Genomic DNA, 12,592 nt, shown 5'->3' with positions numbered 1-12,592 from the left:
GGGACCCAAGGATTGGCAACAGTTTATGTAAAAAAAATATCTGGGCAAACAGTATGATATGACTAATAAAGAAAGCAAATGCCAACTTTTGGCTGCCACAACAGAAACAGAGTTAATAGATTGAGGAAGGTAATCATTCTACCATACGGCTGTTGGATTGCACTCTTCTCTTAGTGCCATCTTTTAGGAGGGAAAATGATGAATGGGAGCCTAGCCAGAGACAGGTGACCAGGATGGTGATGGGTCTCACAAGTTTGACATAGAAAGGATGAGTTGATAGCATTAGTGATGGGATCCTGAAAGAGGAATTGATAAACATGAGAGTAACCTTGGAATACGGGAAAGGCTGTCTTGTCATGGAAATCATCTTGTTTTGTGTTGCTCCAGGAGGCAAAATTGGTTCAGCAAATGGAAAGTAAAACAGAAGAAAATACTAATGACTGCCAATTATAAGAACTGAAAGCATTGAAAGTATTTGAAAAGGGGAAAAGTATTGACTTTCTAATTTCAGAGACATGATATCTGGTCCTGCCTCTGCAGTTAATTGGTTATGTGACTCTGGACCTATCATTTCCCCTCTTTGGATGTTGGTTTTCTTCTATGTAAAATTAAGGGGTCAACTTGGATGCTTTGTGAAAGCATGCAGTTTCTTTGATTTTGGTTGCTTCCCATTCTATCTTAGCTGTTTAATGAAACTGCTAATATGTTTTACAATTCCTGAGTGCCTACTATATGCTAAAGCTAGGGCCTGTGCTATTAATAGTTGTTTTAACATGCATGACCTTATATAAGCATCTCCACATTGCAGGGCAGGTATATTAACCCCTGTGATGGTATATTTTAGATGTTAACTTGACTGGATTAAGGGATACCCAGATAGCTAGCTGATAAAGCATTACTTCTGGGTATGTCTGTGAGGATATTTCTATACAGATTGGTATTTGAATCAGTGGTCTAAGTAAGGAAGATCTGCCCTCACCCAATGTGAGCAGATACCATCTGATTGGTTGAGGGCCCAGATAGAGCAAAAAGGCAGATGAAAGGCAAATTCTCTCTCTTCTGAAGCTTGGACACCCTTCAGCTCCTGCTCTTGGTCATCAGAACTCTAGGTTCTGTGGCCTTTAGGCTCTGACACTATAACCTCCCCCGCCTCCACCCCGAGGTTCTTAGGCCTGTGGCCTCGGACCGAGCGTTAGAGCATTGGCTTCCCTGGTTCTGGGCCCTCAAACTTGGACTGAGCCACCCCCTTGGCTTCCCTGGTTCTCCCGCTTACGGACAGTCTATCGTGTGACTTCTCAGCCTCCATAATTGCATGAGCCAATTTCCCTATAAATCCCCTCTTATCTCTCTCTATCTATCTATATCTCCTATTGGTCTGTCTCTCTGGAGAACCCTAACTAATACAACTCTATTTTATAGATTAGAGCACTGAGATTCAGGGAGATTGTGACTTTCCCAAAGTCATAAAACCAGTATGTGGCTGAGCTAAAACATGAACTCAGATCCCCCAGGTAATCTTTCTACTAAGTCATGCTGTCTTCCCTATACCGTATAGACCCTTTGCCACACTTGAATTTAGCAAACCGTAAAATTCAGTGTCATTTCCTCGGGAATCACTAACCAGGCATATTAACTATCTCAGACATGCCAAAGAATCAGAAGTTTTCTGAGCAGCCAAAATAGTTGTGCCAAAGTCTATGCATTAAAGGCCATCAACTTTATTTTTAAAAATCTTCAGAGCCTGCTCACTCAGAGCATTTCCCTCATCATTTCGTACGCAGTGTCTGATCTTCCTCCCTGAAGTGAAGGGCAAGCTGTAGGGCTGATCAACAGCATCCTGGGAGCCTGCGCCAGCCTGGGCTGTTGGGCTGTGGAACAGGGAGGTGAAGGCAAAGAAGAGCAGTAGTGTCCCATGCAGTCTCGAAAACCAGGGAAGATAAATGGGAAGGCCAGTGGGTATAGCTCTTTGGAATTCCATACATGAGAGGCTCAACACAGGAAGCAGGTCGGAGAGGCCTAGAGGAATGTCTTGAACCAAGGAGTACCCAGCCAGCTGCAGGGGTTTTTACACAGTTCCTGAGGCTTCGGGGTGGGATGAAGAGGGCACACCCTGAGAATGTAGTGCAGCCCAAGGCTGCGCATTCCATTCTGACACACTCATCTGGATTTTTAGTCAGTTACATGCTATAATTTAAAAAGAAATCAGTGGGAGAAGTTAAGAGGAAGGTAGCAGATATGGATTGACACATGTAGCAAAAAGCAATCATTGACAATGAGAGCAAGGGAGGTGACAGGAAGACTGTGGAAAGAAACACAATATCCTCCCAAAGCCAAGCAGTGTGGAGACATACAAATGTTGGTACTACTGTACTTACTGCCTGGTACTATGGTGGATATCCATAATGACTCAGTGTCTTCAAGGTAAGGTGAGGTGGTATTCTGTGCTTTCTTCATATAAAAGCAGAGAAGAATGCATCATATTATAAAAAGACTTCCACCCAAAAAGACCTGAAGAAAAAGTTTTGAAGCCCAAAGGAGTAAGTTGCAATTATCTAGCAAATCCAATTATGTAGAAATTGACAGTGCTGGATGAAAGAGATAATGCTTTAAAAATAATATGAAAGGCAGCTGTTAAGAAATGTAGCAAATGTGGAAGAAGTCACTGATATAGTTTGGATTATTTGTCCCCTCCAAATCTCATGTTGAAATTTGATCCCCAATGTTGGAGGTGGGGCCTGGTGTGAGGTGTTTCTGTCATGGGGGCAGATCCTTCATGAATGTTTTCGTGCCCTCCCCACAACAATGAGTTCTTGTTCTATTGGTTCACACGAGAGTCGGTTGTTTAAAAGAGCTGGGCACCACCTCCTCTGTCTCTTGTTCATTCTCCCACCACATGACACACCTGCTCCCCTTTTGCCTTCCACCTTGATTGGAAATTCCCTTAACCCTCGCCGGAAGCAGATGCTGACACCATGCTTCTTGTACAGCCTGCAGAACTGTGGGCCAAATAAACCTCTTTTCTTTATAAATTACCCATCCCCAGGTATTCCTTTATAGCAATGCAAACAGACTAAGACAGGTGCTCAGTTTAGAGAATCTAGCTATGGCTTTATTTCTCGAAGTGTATTCCACAGAAAACTTGTGTCCAATGATGTTATTAGATGGTTTGCACAAAGGATTCTTTGGTCTAGTGTTTGGAACATAGTGGGTTAAATGAAGTCAAATGGGTTTTTGTTTTTGTTTTTTTTCTTTGAGAGAGAGGGTCTTGCTCTGTCTCCTGGGGTAGAGTGCAGTGGTGTCATCTCAGCTCACTGCAACCTCAGATTCCTGGGTTCTCCTGCCTCAGCCTCCCAACTAGTTGGAACTATAAGCACGTGCCACCACACTCAGCTAACTTTTCTATATTTTTGTAGAGACAGGGTCTTGTCTCACCCTTGCTCAGGCTGGTCTCCAACTCCTGGCCTAAAGCGATCCTCCTGCCTTGGCCTCCCAAAGTGCTAGGATTACAGGCATGAGCCACCACCCCTGGCCTGGTTTCTTTACTATTAGGTAATGCCTGGACTTAAATTCTCAGGCCATTCATTTCAACCCTAATAGCAATGGCATGGCTCCTGTCTATGGTTTGATTTGGGGTAGGCCTGACTTTACTGTTGGACCCAGATGAAAATGACTGAAATAAGGCTTGCTTTGTAATCATTCCAAAATCCAGCCAGAAATGCTTTAGGAGTACTAGACAAATGGCAAAATGTGATGTAGTGGGAAACACATTGGTCATATCTAAGTTAAGTCCCAAGAGACCGGGGACAAGATAATTAACTTATCTGAGTCTCAGTTTATCTATACGAATCTGGAGTTTAATGATCTCTACATATGGCTGTTGTAAGATTAAATTAGGTACATATAAAATCATTCCATAAAGTGCTATGCAGATGTTAGCTAACAAGCTATATTTTAGTCTTCTGCATTCAGCTTAATTTAATGCTCTCTCCCATTAATATTTCATGCTTGTTTTAACTTTTTAAACTTATAACTGTGAAATAATTTCAGACCAAAGTTGAAAATAGTAAAAAGAATTCCCATATACCCTCCAGATTCCCCAAAATATATATGATGATCACAGCATAATTTCAAATATCAGAAAATTAATATTGATATGTTACCTATATGTTACACAACCTATATACTGTACTCAAACTTCACTAATTACCCCACTAATGTTCAATTTTGGGTTCAGGATCCAATTAAATATCACATGCTGCACTTAGTTGTCAGGACATCTTGGTTTCCTTTATCTGGGACAGTTCCTCAGTCTTGGTCTTTCACGATCTTCATAACTTTGAAGATTCAAGTCAGTTATTGTGCAAAATAGTCTTCAATTTGGGTTTTTTTTTCCTCATGGTTATTTTGATGGCTTGTTTATTCACGTCATCAGGGGTAGTATACTGATGCAAATATAGTGTCGTAGTTGAGTGCACAGATTCTAGTCAGAATACCTGGGTTCGAATTCTGGCTCTACCGGACTGTGTGACTTCGGAGGTTTTTTTGTGACTCAGTTTCCTCACCTGTCAGATGGAAAAATGTCAGTATCTATCTCCTAGCATTGTTGGGATTATTAAAGGAGTGAACTGAATATATGTAAAGTGGTTAGAACAGTTGCTGGCACATAATAAGTGCCGCATAAGAATTAGCTAATATGAGGAGTTGGTTTTGGCAACTGATGAAGAGACCAAAGAAGCAGCAGGTATTATAGCTATGTATATCCTTTGCTCATTTCTGCCCAAAGATCCAGGGCCAAAGCCTTGCTACCAGCAGGAATTCTGGCCTATCAAGAGGTGCATTGTTCCTTTCAGACACAGGCATGCTTCCAGCACTTGCTCCCAAGGCCCATGAGAAGAGGACATGATGGATCCATATGGCAACATTTCTTCAGCACAATATGTCCATGCACTAAAAATTGAGCCTATGTTTCCTTGCACATCGGTTGCTGGGAAAGATGTGTCAAATTAATAAAAAAATATTCCTAGGTATTTTGTTTTCTTTTCAGCTATTATAAATGGTATTGAGTTCTTGATTTGACTCTTAGCTTGACTGTTATTAGTATATAGAAATGCTACTGATGTGAACATTGAGTTTGCAACCTGAGATTTTGCTGAATTTATTTATCAAGGAATAAACTTAAACAAGGAGGTGAAAGACTTCTACAAGGAAAACTACAAAACACTGACGAAATAAATCATTGATGATACAAACAAATGGAAAAACATTCCATGCTCATGGATTGGGAGAATCAACATTGTTAAATGTCCATAATGCCCAAAGTTGATTAACAGATTCAACATAATTCCCATCAAAATACCATCATTTTTCACAGATCTAGAAAAAATAATCTGAAACTTCATATGGAACCAAAAGAGAGCCCAAATAGCCAAAGCAATCTTAAGCAAAAAGAACAAATCTGGAGCCGTCACATTACCTGACTTCAAATTATACCACAAGACTATAAAAACCAATACAGCATGGCACTGGTATAAACATAGACACACAGACCAACAGAACAGAATAGAGAACCCAGAAATAAAACCATATAGCTATGACCAACTGATTTTTGACAACGCAGACAAAACCATACACTGGGAAAAGGATGCCCTATTCAATAAATGGTGCTGGGGAAATTGGATAGCCACATAGAGAAGAATACAACAGGATCCCTATCTCTCACCATATACAAAAATTAACTCAAGATGGATAAAAGACTTAAATGTAAGAACTGAAACCATAAAAACTATAGAAGAAAAAGTATGAAAAGCTCTTCTAGATATCTGCCTAGGCAAAAAGAATTTAAGACTAAGACCCCAAAGGCAAATACAGCAACAACAAAAACAAATAAATGAGTCTCAATTAAGAAGTTTCTGCACAGTAAGAGAAACAATCAACACAGTAAATAGACAACGTACAGAATCTGAAAAAATATTCACAAACTATACATCCAAGAAAGGACGAATAACCAGAATCAACAAAGAACCCAAACAAATCAGCAAGAAAAAAAAAAACAAATAACCACATCAAAAAGTAGGCAAAAGACACAAACACAGTTTTTTCAAAAGATAGACAAATGGCCAACAAACATATGAAAAAGGCTCAACATCACTAATCATCAGGGAAATGTCAATTAAAACCACAATGAGATACCACCTTACCCCTATCAGAATGGCCATTACTAAAAAATTAAAAAACAATAGATGTTGGCATAGATGCAGTGAAAAATACAGCAGATATACTGTTTCTGGGACTGTTAATTAGTACAACATCTATGGAAAACAGTATAGCGATTACTCAAAGAACCCAAAGTAGACCTACCATTCAATCCAGCAATCGCACTACTGGGTATCTATCCAAAGGAAAAGAAGTCATTATATCAAAAAGATACTTGAATGTTTATCACAACACAATTCACAATTGCAAAGATGTGGAATCAACATAAGTGCTCATCAATTCATGAGTGGATAAAGAAAATGTGGTATATACACACACACACCAAGGAGTAGAACTCAGCAATAAAAGGGAATGAAATAATGCATTTTGTAGCAACTTGGATGGAACTGGAGACCATTATCCTAAGTGAAGTATCTCAGGAATGGAAACACACCATACGTCCTCACTAATAAGTGGGAGCTACATGATGGGTATACATGGTCATAAAGTGTTGTAAAGGACATTGGTAATTCAGAAGGGGGCAGGGTGGGAGGGAGGTGAAAGATAAAAACTTATGTATTGGGTACAACACACATTATTCTGATGACAAGCATACTAAAAGCCCTGACTTCAGCATTATATAATTCATCCATGTAACAAAACATTTGTATCCCCTTAATATTCAGAAACAAAAATAAAAATAGAAATTTAAGAAAATTTAAAAAGTTTAAAAATAAAAAAATATATTTTTTTAAAAGTCACAAAATAATTAAGCCCCCTTTTTTCCTGAACAACTATTCCCAGAAACCCAGGCCTTCAGGTTTGATTAGTATATGGCCAGCACTTCACCCATGAACATACTCATTGAATAACCATAGTGATAACCTCAGCCCCTAAGCTTTGCCTGTGCTCCTTCCTTGTTGAAGGGGCCAAACCACAAGACCCACTGTATTGGCCAATCCTGGGCAGACTAATCACTGAGGTACAGAGGAAGCTCCTCACAGAGCTCGATAGGGAAGGGGAAGGAGTCCTGAACAGATTGATTCCAAAAAGTTAGAAAGCACGCAAGACATCTGTGAAAATGTGATAAATGACAACTGTTCATAAAAAAGTCAAATAATAAAAACCACTTAATATAAAAATAACAATGCTTATTATATCTGAATAGCCAGTGACACTTTACAAAGCAATTTTAATCTTTTACCTTATTTGCCACCCCCCAACATGATTTTACAGGTGAGAAGAAAGAAAACTGAGAGAAAAATGGCTCTAAGTGGCAAAGCTGAAACTTTAATTCAGGTCTTGCCTCTGAATACAGAACATTTTCCACTCAACAATAAAAGAAGAAAATACGCACTAAATATAGGTCAAAGACAAACAGGATTAAAAGGCTGCCAAAACATAGAGACTAAAGTGTAAAAATGCAATGCAACAATCTTCAGTGAAGCTACTTTGGTTTCTTGGTAGTCAAGAACAGCAGAGTTTTTTAAGAAAAGGGACTTTCACAAGGTCTTAGGTGCAGGCTGAGCAATGTAAGGATAGGCAGTGGGGGTGGGGTGTCAGGGGAAGGTATGTACACACACACCTCTGGACCAAATTTCAAACTATTGTGAAATCCCTTCATATTTGGCTACTTAAGAATCAAATGATTTCAATGGGTTAGAGACTCAGACCACACACAACATACATCACACTACTTCCAAAGTGTGGGTGGCAGCAAGCACATTGCCAAGTACACAGTAATATATATTTGCTGATTTGGTTGGATCTATGCAATGAAAACATATAGTCTTATTAAAAACTCCCACAAATATCTTATCCTCCCCAAATTAGGTATTGCCATAAAATGTCAGCTGAACCCACGTAGAAACAGTCAACCTTTTGTGAATGGTATAGATCAAGAGGAAATTAGAAACTTATTTCTTATCACCAAATTGCTACCATATTATTCTGATATGAAACCGAGACCTTCCCAAAAAAGAGGCTGAAATATCAATATCATACCAAAGTTTATTGATTACATCAAACAAAAATTTCTGTGATGAAAAAGGCAAGTTGCATTCATAAAAGATGGCATTCACATTCATTTTAGAAAGCAACAACGTAGATGTAAAAAATTGCTTAAGTGAAAAAAATGTAATATTGCAGTCCTGTTTTGCAAGCTGAAAAATGACTTTGTCAACATTTGCACAAAATCTGCATTTATATACTGCACGTTATTAAAAAATTCCATCACTAAATTATATGAATTTTGCAAATTTAGGCTTACATTTATACCGTTGCTGGTGTATATGTGGTAGGTATGGAATGAACATTTTCAGTTTAGTAGGTAACATCCTCAAACAATGGACAACAGTTGTGAAAATTACAAGGACATTTTGATAGCTCAAAATTATTCCAATTATGGGTATATGATCCTATTATTACATTTTCCTCTTTTCTCTGTCATAAGTAGAATGGTCAGATTGTGGTGCTTAGGAATACTGGATGGCTTATTTCAAGTTATTCCATTTGCTAACCCACAATAGCCATTTTTTAGCTTTTTAATAAAATATTTTTCAAAAAGGAAAGCCAGGTCCCTCTCAAGGATCTAGACCCTGCTATGACATTGCCATTCTGAATTTGAGCTGCAGTATACAGTGTAATGTGTAGCTGAGGGGTGATTCTAAATTCCCCTTACTCCTCATCTCACTCTCTTTCTGGCTGTAGGAAATTTTACATGCAACCAGTTATATTTCTACTACCCTGGATATTCTGATTATGTCAACTTTCCAATGGTTCTGCATTAAATAAGCCTCTCTATTGTGGCTCTCTTGTTTGTATTCACAGTCCCTATAGTTCTTATGTAAAACAACAATACAGATATAATAACTGTAAGAAAATAAGAACAACAACAACAAAATATCAAAAGCTTTCCTGGGTTAGACATTTTAGCTCTTTGGAATAGGCAAAGAATATAAAGACTTTGTTTTCAGCAGCTTATCTCAAATACAGGCTACCAGAACAGAACACACTTACATAAGCTGTGAATGACATTTAACAAAATACTCAAAAATAATACTGACAGATGAGAATAAATGAAATAATGAAAAGGGGTCAGTAATGATAGAATAGTTTTTGATAACTGAAATAATGTCTTTTCTAGAATTTAAGAAAAATTACACCTAAACATTAACACAAAATATATGTGGAAGAATCAAATGTGCCATATGGACTATATAAACATATTGATACAGATTGACTCCAATACTTTTCCAAATCAAGGTACAATATAAACATTAATAATAGTACAGGCATGCCAGAAAGACAAACACAAATGAAAACTGATATGAAAATATTTTTAAAGGCCATTTCAATCTAGCAAATATGGTCATTTATATATCCAAAAAAGTGTATAATTTTAACATTGAATAAATACATTTCACATTTATTTTATGTTTTAAGTGAACTGATTAGGAGGCTAAAACCTCCTTTTAGTCCAGTAAACCAAGGACTTTACCAAGGTCAATCTCATGGTTTAGAGTTAGACCATTGCCCTGACCCAACTTAGCTACAAGAGACAACAACATTCACGTTCATAGAGTCATGGTTCTACAGGCTAAACCACCATTTTGGGATGGATCCCTCCTCTTCCCAAATTGGCAAGTTAAAAAAAAAAAAAAGTGCTGCATATATGCATAAATGCAACCGCTTTCAAATAAAAACCGTTAACAGTTTAAAATAAGCTATTCTTCCTTCCTTTCCACATAAAGTTATAAAAGGTTGATGTTCAGATTGGCCTTTATTTTTTTGTGTAACTATGGTTTGACCTACCTTACCTATATTCAGTAAAACTGACTTTGGAAAAATTGGTTTGTTTCCTAACTATTTTGAGGGGCTACCTTGTGATTGGAAATGTTTGATACTTTATTTTCAAGTCTAGTAGCCTTACACCCATATGTGGGGATTAATTCAGAAGAATAAAAATAAATAAATATTTTCCATTCCCACAAAATTACCAGGAGTTAATACTTTCTACGTAAGTGTTCAAGGTATTTTTTGGCAAGGATATTCTACCGAGACACACTTTGTGTGTGGGTGAACAGAAAGGATTAACTATTCTGTCCGACTTACTGATAACATTTAGTCCTTCTGTATTTTCAAGTATTCCTTACACGTTTGAAAAAAATAATTTAAGATGATCGTTTAGCAGAAATGAGAAATGTGATCCAAACAGCTTATTTCTTCTGCCAGGCAAAAAAAGTAATATTAGCAAAATCTGTTCATTCTCATTGCAAAACTTCTACTTTATACTACTGTCCTTAAATCCATTCACAAAGTTCATGGGTTAAAAGAGCACCCATTTGGTAGTTGTATTATCCTGTCTAAAGCCAGAATTATAAGTAGTCTTGCTTTTAACTTTCATATAATTCTTAACTTATAGCTTTGGACATAAAGGCTACTTACAATAATTGTAAATATTTATGGGAATCACTTGGTATTTTAATGAACATTTATTCTGAAACCTAGACATGAGAGTGGTTTAGTTTGTTGCATATTCGAGTATCCTGAGATAACATTTTGTAGTTTTCTTCATGCTTTCCTTTTTAGCGGTAACCACTGTCAACATGCTTGTAGAACAATAACATAGGCAGTTCAAGATTCGGATTCTGAAAAATTTAAAATATACAGAGTTAAAGGGTTTATTTTAATAATAATGTGAAACCATCTGTTTAGCATTTTCAAAAATAAATCAAGTAGTAAATTTTGTTATGAAAGCAAAGGAACTGTCTTAACAAAGTGCCAAGTTTTATTCACATGCAGGGGGAGAAAAACAGCGATACTATAACCAGATTTTAATCCTTTATTCATCTATCAGCTGAATAGATCCAGGCTTGCTTTTTGCTTTTGGATTGCTCCAGGGCTCTCCTAATACTTTTTACCACTGGGATTATCTACCATAACAGAGGTTTAGCTTGCTATGATCTTTTCCTCTAGGCTGGGAGCTCCTTGAAAACAGGGACATTATATTTATCTATCTCCAGCACCTAGTACAGTGTCTAGCACATAGCAGATGCTCAGGAAATGTTGAATGAATGAATGGGTTACTTTTTTTTTGGTTGTGTTAGTTTTGACAGAAGTTTGAAGATATATTCAGTTTTGGAAGGTTATTCTGAAAATATTCTTCCCTTACTGAAAGAAGCATGCCCCTTCCCATAACATTGAAGTTAATTTTCTTTTTGGTAGATCATGTATCTATGAAGTCAATTGACTCTGCTGTTTTTCTTACGCATTGTCTTTTTAGAAGAGAAACCATGACAATTTCCCTAACAAATCTGTATATTCTCTGTCCTCTTAAACATCATCAAATGCTGTGATGAGGATGGGGCAAGAAAAACTGATCACCAAGTATAATTCAGGTATGTTGAGAGGTGGAAGTCATATGTCAAGGGAGGGAGCCTAATTTTGATTCTCCACTCTAAAACTCAACCTTTTTGAATCTCAGTAGTGGAAGGACTTAAATAGTGTGCTATTTTCTTCCCATTCTGAGACACTTTCCTTGCCATAGCTGGACTACAAGTCTGTTAGAATACTTTCCACTTTTATTTGTTTCACATTCTCCAGAATCACTTAGGTCTTCAGAGCTTTGCAGGGTCATGGTGACTCTAACCAAAATAAGGTTGCCATTTACACTGAGAACATATGAATGGAGTCAGGTAGCTCCTCTACCAACCAAGGAACAAATTAGGTGGCTAAACTAACTGCCAAATATTTTCCTTGGAGGAGAGATAACACTACATGAAAAACTATTCCTGGAAAAAATAACTAATTAAAAATAAAACAATTTAAAAAAATACTTCCTCAGTTCTGTGTTAGACATTGTAGGAGATAAGGCCCTGGAGAGGCCAAAAGCCGTAGCAGAGTCTGCTACCCAACCCAGTTCCCCACACCACAGACCAAGCTAAAGCAAGCAATCCAGAGGGATACAAAATTAATGGAAACAGTACAGCTGAAATGTACAGCTAAAATCACACAGCTTAGAACAAGGTAATCTCGGACAAAAGGGTCAAAGACTTTGAAGGCTACTGTGAAGCAGATTCATTACCGAGGGAAACGTATACAGGTGAGTTGTTCAAAAACAAATAAAAAGATGCTGACTGTGGCAAAATGAGTCTGCTTCTGAAATAAGAGTGCAGATGTAGACTGTGATGAACTGCAGGAGACAGAAGAATCAACAGATTCATTAGTTTAATTTTTATTCTTTGCCAGAGGGTGGGGGAGTTGACAGTTGATGAAAAAGTGGGCCTATAAGGTAGACTCACAATTGTTAGCTTCAAAGTGAACTGACGCACAATTTTATTCATGATGATCATTAATTTTTATGTGTGCATGAAAGACGACCCTGCCATAAGCTGTATAG

The 12,592-nt window shown here is 37.5% G+C and overlaps 1 protein-coding gene across 1 annotated transcript in view; it reads right to left on the bottom strand.

The window, feature by feature from the left end:
• Positions 1-9,592: 9,592 nt before the first annotated feature.
• ATP11C (ATPase, class VI, type 11C) overlaps positions 9,593-12,592 on the bottom strand; it is a 180,390-nt gene continuing 177,390 nt past the window's right edge. Inside the window, exon 31 of the mRNA XM_012665306.1 lies at positions 9,593-10,841. The gene's annotated coding sequence lies outside the window, so the exon portion shown is untranslated. The remainder of the gene's footprint in view (positions 10,842-12,592) is intronic.

Source organism: Propithecus coquereli, unplaced genomic scaffold (genome assembly GCF_000956105.1).
Source record: "Propithecus coquereli isolate 6110/MARCELLA unplaced genomic scaffold, Pcoq_1.0 Scaffold99, whole genome shotgun sequence".
Taxonomy (NCBI): domain Eukaryota; kingdom Metazoa; phylum Chordata; class Mammalia; order Primates; family Indriidae; genus Propithecus; species Propithecus coquereli.
Note: the sequence above shows the minus strand (reverse complement) of the source record. Positions and strands in the feature narration are given on the sequence as shown.